Here is a 7,786-nt window from a genome sequence, read left to right on the forward strand (position 1 = left end):
ACTGGGTGCAGTCGGCTCGGACAGGTATTTAATTAGTGCTATTAATAAATTTAGTATGGCGGGAAAGTATTTGGTAACTTTTGTAAGGGCAGTGTTTTGTATCACGAAAAGTATGGGGTTTTTTAATTATTTTGTTGTCATTGTGACCTTATCAAGTCTTGAAAAATCCTTATGCACATTAAATCATTGAACCATGAAGTACAAATAGAATCACACTGCATGAATATTTTATGTGAACCACTGTATAGGTCCTATTTATTACCACCCAACCTCAAGAACCATGAGATAAAAGCCACAAGCATTACTACCCAGTAGAAGAAATCATATGTCTGACGTTTACTATTCATCTTGCATACTTGGAGCTGATAATTATGAGGCTGAGATATTGTCCCAAATGTGGACATAAGGGTATCGGAAAGGAGTTTATAGACAGAAATGAAATTGTTTAGGCATCTGTAATAAATATCGTTGATTCAAAGCTGCAGCACCCAGGTCTTAGCGGGGATGCTCTGAACGTTTTCCACAGACAGGTTCAGGGTCGTTTCATCCCAAGTGAAAACCCACGTGGGCCTAGTTCAGCATTGTGTTCTATCAAGCGACAATAGTCATAAATCAAAGAAGATCCTCGCTAAGCATGTTCACCTCTGGCCACAGTAAACAGACAAGGAACTCTACCAACGTTCATTCCTGTCCAAGGCAGCTACTTGCTATCGTCACTGAAGGATATCACCCGATCAACCATAGCCAATATGAACAGCTATAATTATAGCAATTGAACAATTGGAATATGCTGTTTCGACACTATACATAGATGAATAAAATTTAGTAACAATTTTATAGTTGATTAAAATCATTTTTGCATGGGTGAAACAACCTCTAGATGGGGTGAAACAGTACTGTATACATGTATAGTCTTCCTTGTGGTGGTGATGTCACAAAGCCAGCTAACAGGAGGTACCGTGCGTGATTACCACCCTTGTACGGTGCAACATGTTACGTCAGTTTTTGTAACATTTAACCGATAACTGTATAAATTCATCTGATGAAAAAATGTACCTAAACTTTACAAATAAAGGCAATTTTACCAAAATCAAACAATCATGAAAAACCAAGTCAGTAATATCGTCATAATGAAACCAATATTTCTTTCATATCTATTCGTATCTATTGTTCTTAATAATCATTTATGTATTAATATACTACCGACAAGAAATAAGGGAACTAATGAAATAATAGCGAATTTGAAACTGCTTTAAATATCCACTAAATCAATTTTAGGCGTCAAGTTCAATATCTGGTGTGTCCACCATGTTGGGCAACACATTCACGGCACCTTGATGGCGTGCTGTTAATCAGTTTCCGGATGGTTGCCCGTGGTATTGCCCGCCATTCCTCTTGGAGAGCTGCACCAAGCTGGGCCAGGTTGGCGGGTCCTGGGTCCCTGGCGTACACCCTTCGACCAAGAACGTCCCAGAGATGTTCAGTTGGGGACAGGTCTGGGGACTTAGAGGGCCAGTCTAATGTCTGGATACCTTCCTGTCGGAGATAAGCGGAGACAATTCGGGCCCGATGTGGTCTGGCATTATCATCTTGGAATACAACATTTCGGTCGATAACTCTAGCCAATGGAGCCACAACAGAACGCAATATTTGGTCAACGTATCGCTGACCAGTCATGGCTCCGTTAATGATGACCAAATCTGATCGTCTGTCATGTGTAATCCCACCCCAAATGAAATTACACTTTTTGATTTACCCATCTGCCGGGCAACTTCACATAATGATGTCCCTCCCCACCCCCCTCTATCATCCCCACAATTCTCCATTTTGTTGCTTCACCGAGATACTGCCTCGGAGGCATTTCTGTCAGTAAGTGTCAATCTCTATTGCATTAGTGATTGCGACTTCTCCAGTACATTTACAGGAGTTAACTTCTGTATGCACGTGTAGCACGTGCTTGGCATGCATTATGCGAAATTCCATTGTCATTGGATGTTGCGTTTGGGAGATACGCCACGATAACGGACCCTGTCACAGTCAAAGTCATCTACATTCAATTTCTTGGTTCCCTTATTTTCTGTCGGTAGTATATTTGACAAGCTAATGTCAATAAAGTGAAAATCACGGGAACATGTTTCAAGTCCACATCCACATACTGAAGTATAACAGGCTGAACATCCTGCGGCTACACCTTCCTGCAAATGACCTTTACTTCAGATATGAAGTTGAACAAGGTCAACGTAGACGATTAAGTTTAAACGTGTTTGCAGTTTATTACAGAGGAATATTGGATAGAGATATATTACGACAGAAACCTATTAACTTAAATGCAAAACACTGAGTGCATACATTTATGAACAACTCAAAGATATTCCAAGATAATATTTATGTAAACACTTTTTTTCTACTGTAACGCTAAACAAATATGCAGTTTTAACAATATCTGTTGATATGCGCAAACATGGCCATGACACTATGGGCGTAGATGTTCGCAAGTGAGACATGCATCCAACAAGTGAGAACGACCACCCGATAACAGTTGTTCAACCACATGAATTGCTAAAGATCACTTTTGATCCAACATATTTCTGAACTTGTGAGAATGGTTAATGAATAAATACAGAGTCAGTCTCATGATATGAATTGTACGTCATTCCAAATGCCTTCATAGACACAATAGCTGTCGCCAGTATTATATGGTGTTGCACTTCAGATAGAGAATTGTCGAGTTATAGTTATTCACTATCAGAAATTCAATACACGCACAGAAGTTGGTATCGACGTTGGCAGGCGAAAAAGATTCTCTAGAATTCAATTATTCGCGGTAAACCTTGAAGTCATATATACACATACGCATATACATATACACAGTAATGGGTGACGTCGCCTACATGGATATTAAAAGACCAACTGTCGTCAAGTTTCAGATGTCAGTATGTCCCATGAACCATATCGCATTACTATGTTGTCCTTCAAACGGAGGGTTAATGAACTGACAATGCTGCATCATGGAATTGGTTCACGTTAATCCCTATCTTCATCGGCTGATGAACGTCAACAACACAACGTCAGTCCTAAAATACTGACAGACCTCACCCAGATGGACACTAAAATGTCGGCTGTGGTCAGCTGCATTGTTCCAATGGACATTATGAAGCCACCAGTTGTGTTTTAAATGAAGGACATCTTCAGCTTGCTCAGATATACATGTGTTTTCTAAAATACGAAACCTAATATTACCAGGAGACTAGGCCTCCCCTCCCTTCTTTGAACCTCACATTTGCTCTGAAGCGATGAAACCTTAGACATGTCAGTAGTCTGTCTCCTGTTCCAAACTTTCTACAATGAAACAGTCCAAAATGAAGGAAGTCAAGTCTCCAACTGGTTCTGAATCTAAGAGCTAACTGAAGTTAATTCAGTATAAACAGATTTATTCGTTTCTATCCAAATTTTTACTATTTTCGGAGACTTTCAAGACCATGCCTGTATTTCTGAATTTCTCCAACATTAAACAAATGTCTTAAAATCCCAAATTCTACTTGCATCCTGTGTAGCCTGTTATGTTTTGGTTGGGTAATGTGCGTGCGTGTTTTTGTTTGTTTCTTGTTGCATTTGCATAGGCTGGGGCTATTCAAGATGAAATCCATTTTAGCAGGATATATAACACAAAAGCGATAGAAGTGACCTATTGTTGTTTGTGCTATAATTAAAACCACACTGTTTCATCTAGTGACGTAATCTGTTAGCAGCGGGTACTAAAGACAGGGCAAAATGTGTTAACCTTTTCCTTACACATACATGTAAATCACTGTATTTAACCATGATAAATTGTTTACAATGTTTGCACCGTAAACCGATCAACATTTATTTATGATGTTGAATATCTGCTTGATTGTAAGGAATGTGGGAAAGCTAAGTCAAGTGCCTTGTATGAACGATATGCATGTGCGATCTTTTAATGAGCATGGTCATATTCACCAATTATGCGTAGGGTACTGGGATTAGAGAAAAGTTGGGAGTTATCTGTTCATGGCGCTAATATGTTGATGCGTTCACAGACGTCTAGATAACCTGCAGCATTGCTAAAATACCAAATCAATACACTTGAAACAACCATCCCTCAAACCACGTACAGCAACAGTATAACAACACCGTGAGTAATCCAGTTGTGAGCAGGTTCCGTTCACAAGTAGTTTACAGATATTTGGGTATTTAATGAATGCATTAGATGAGGGACATTGTCTAATGCATGGATGCGAAACATGTCGCAAGTTGTACTGATGTCAGGTAACACCCAATAAACAAGAAGAGAGAAATAATATATTGCAACTATCAACTATAAACAACTATCAAACCTCAATGTGAATGACAACATTTTAGCCTGTAACGCTCACATTTGTATAAAGAAATTACACTTTTGAAGCTAAGTAATTAAGCCGGTGACCCCATGAAGTCCTGACAAATTGTTATGAGCCTTGCTTTCAAAAGCTTCAGTGAATAATACAATGTGAAGCCAGTTCTTTCATGTCTGTGTGTAATATCGTTTACAATGTGTTAATGATTGCCAGTGGTTAAAAAGCAAGAAACAAAAGTCGCAACATTTCACATTATGTATAAACACTAAGACCTTTGCTCACTATGACAAGGTAATGTCACCTACAAAACTTCAATTAGAATGTCATGTTATTATCCATCAGCTGTAAGGGTTTTTCAGCATGTCAGTGCAGTCCAGCTGGACACAAGTTCTGACACCTATGAAAGCGAATTAGGGAACTTTGCCCACAAGAAAGTTTGCCCACAGGACTGAACTAAAATAGTTAAGTGCTGTTTAGAGAGCTACTTACGCGTATTTGATAGAACTAATACTGTTGGAGTGCAATATTATGTACCGTTTCTGTGTATTCAGTAGAGTAAGGAATACCTTTTTTATATACGATCCTTCAACGGTTTAGACACACTAGCGTAAATGTAGCAACTTACGTCAATCGGTGATTCTAAACTAGATACTTTGTCCAAACTGTTTCAAGGTGCTGTTTACACATGAACTAATGTATTGTAAAACAAATTTGTAACGTTGAAAAGATTATTATCACGAGTCCAATAAATGATAAAACTCATGTGAATATTGGCGAATTCTTGACAAAACTTTACACCAACTGTTCACATGCGCGATATTTGCACGTGCATTTCAGCACTTTGATACATAATCCTCGTGCAAATTCATTTGTATAAGTTTTAAATAGACAATTCGGACCATGTAACAAGAGACAAATGTACTGCAGGATGAATGTAGTTGAGATTAGTAGGACTAAGCGGCATGGGTGACGAGGTACGGACCATGTACACTGTCACTAACAGAAAGCATATACTAGCAGTTGATCATGGGTGATTAATCAGGTAGGGTATGTGACATTGTAGGACGGTCCAGCGAAATGGTCACGATCTGGCATCTCATGTAGAACATATCTGACACAGGAAACTCTGAGGGCTAAATCTACTGGAAGAATCTAGAGTCTGGTAGAACGGTTTGCGAGACTCAACTAGATAGGCCCGAGGTCACTATGCACCCAGACACACATGGTTACTTTCAGAACGTGTCTTAAGTTCGTGTGTTGTCAAAGTGTCAAATTGACAAATGGCCAGTAAACGCAAAACGTCGAAATGTGTTGCTTCGGTTCTGCTGCTACCTAGAACAGAAGCTCCAGAATATAGAACCGAGTGCCATGAGAGGACAGGAGCGGTTAAGTTCAATGTTGATAAATGTTTTGTAGATGTACAAGAGGGTTTATTTGTCTGCATCCTAGTGAGTGATACTTATTGTGTTCATAATAACTGAACACGTGTCGACCAAATTTTAAACATTTATCATTTTGCTAGATAATGGAAATGAAAACGTTGTACTCACTGAAAAGGTTATTGCGATACACGTGGCAACAACAATCAAGTTATCAAAGCCTTCGCGGCCGCGTGCATGTGCAGCCTTTGAGGTGTATATATTCTGTATATATCATAACCGTTTAGAGACAGAAAAATCACACAAATCAGTCTTGTACGTTATGGCGGCAGTCACAGATCACAAACGAAATAATTTACACATCACCTTTCGGCTTATATAAGGAACGGTCTTTGTAATATACTTATAACATGCATTTAACTAAAAATACGTATGATAACATAAGATAAACATTATTCACTTCCCCTTACACCACATCTATTGTGTTCAAACCAATCAACACTCTGGAAAACTTTACTCATATATATCTGTGCATAAATTGAGCACCACACTGTATTTGTACCAATTAATTTTGTCTGAAATAAAAATTCTAAACGCTTTTCGTAAAAATACCCTTTATAATATGATAGAGCAAGCATTTAACATTTCAAAAGTGAAAACATTATTGAAAGTATCATGGACTGGTTATTTCACTTAATTGCGCAATAGAACAGAACCCAGCCAACAGAAAGCGAAACTCTTGTGTAATCAAGTGTTTCGACTTGTGTAGTTTTATTGAAAAAAGGAACAGTTGGAAACAATTAGTGAGTGAGGTTTTAAGTCACACATTAGGAAATTAAGTAGAAATCCCGTGTTGGCTGTTGATTAAGTTATTGTTGGGTTTAGGGAGGTTTTCATGCAAATATTTGTTTTCATCAAGGTGCATTACGTTTACTGCAGGTTTTAGTCCAGTTGGCATTAGTTGTGACACAGTTTATACAACTTGTGATATCGTCATACATGGCCGTTTTTGTAGCAGTGAATTACGTTTACTGCAGGATTTAGTCGAGTTGGCAACACGTTTAACACTGTTAATACCATTTGCGAGACGTTGTCGCACATGGTCGTTTTGTAGTGCTCAGTGAGTTATGTTTACAGAAGAATCTAGTCGAATTGGAATCAGACGTGACACAGTTCATAGCCCTTGTGAGGCGTTGATGTACACTGTTGTTTTGAGGCGGTGGGATGTTTACTGCAGAATCTAGTCGAGGCGGCATCAGATTTGACACAGTGTATACATTTGAGAGACGTCGTCCCAGTTTCTTGTTCTGCAGCACTGCAGTACGGGTACTGCAGAACCTAGTCAAGTTGACACCAGATGTAAGAAGTATATACTAATTCTTGTTACCATGCGATCTCTTGTGCTCTTGTGAATATATTACAGAACTCTGAACACATAAAACCATGTCCGCCGAGAACGGTATGAAAAGCATGAAGCAGTATTATGCCAAGCCAGCGCGTAATTTATATAATGTTATCATAATAAAGATACTATCTACTATCTTTCATTGAAAGTAGGTACCAGCCTCACGTGCATTGCAACATCGAAAGAGCATAGAATTCAGGGAGGAGGATGATTGTGGTGCCTTTTCACTTCAATATCTCTGTCAAACACTAAATTCCACTTTTCTTCTGTCATTTTCCATTTCCAATTTTCTCTATTCCCTATGTTCGCTTCCTTTATATTTTTCTATTTCTTTATGCATTTCTACGGGTCTTTTTCATTTCATGATCCGAATATTCTTCTTTAGCCACTTCCTAATTATCATGTTCCAAAACTCCCTCATCAAGATAGTGATGTACTACAACCTTCAGTATATAAACTTTTCCCATAGCAGGTTTCACCTCAAGTGTGAAATGTGCACAGACTTGCAATAGATTGGATTTGCGCTAATCACCGACTGCCTCAGTGGTAGGAGACATAAGAAACTTCTCAACTTCAAACACCAGTTTGATGGTTTAACTGTTAACATGTATGTAAAAATGCAGCAATTTGAAATAAACATGTATCAA

The 7,786-nt window shown here is 38.5% G+C and overlaps 1 protein-coding gene across 1 annotated transcript in view; it reads right to left on the reverse strand.

Annotated features, from left to right (window-relative positions):
* LOC137291711 (replication termination factor 2-like) overlaps positions 1 to 7,786 on the reverse strand; it is a 559,227-nt gene that overhangs the window by 15,309 nt on the left and 536,132 nt on the right. The gene's annotated exons all lie outside the window — the stretch shown is intronic.

Source organism: Haliotis asinina, chromosome 7 (genome assembly GCF_037392515.1).
Source record: "Haliotis asinina isolate JCU_RB_2024 chromosome 7, JCU_Hal_asi_v2, whole genome shotgun sequence".
Classification (NCBI taxonomy): domain Eukaryota; kingdom Metazoa; phylum Mollusca; class Gastropoda; order Lepetellida; family Haliotidae; genus Haliotis; species Haliotis asinina.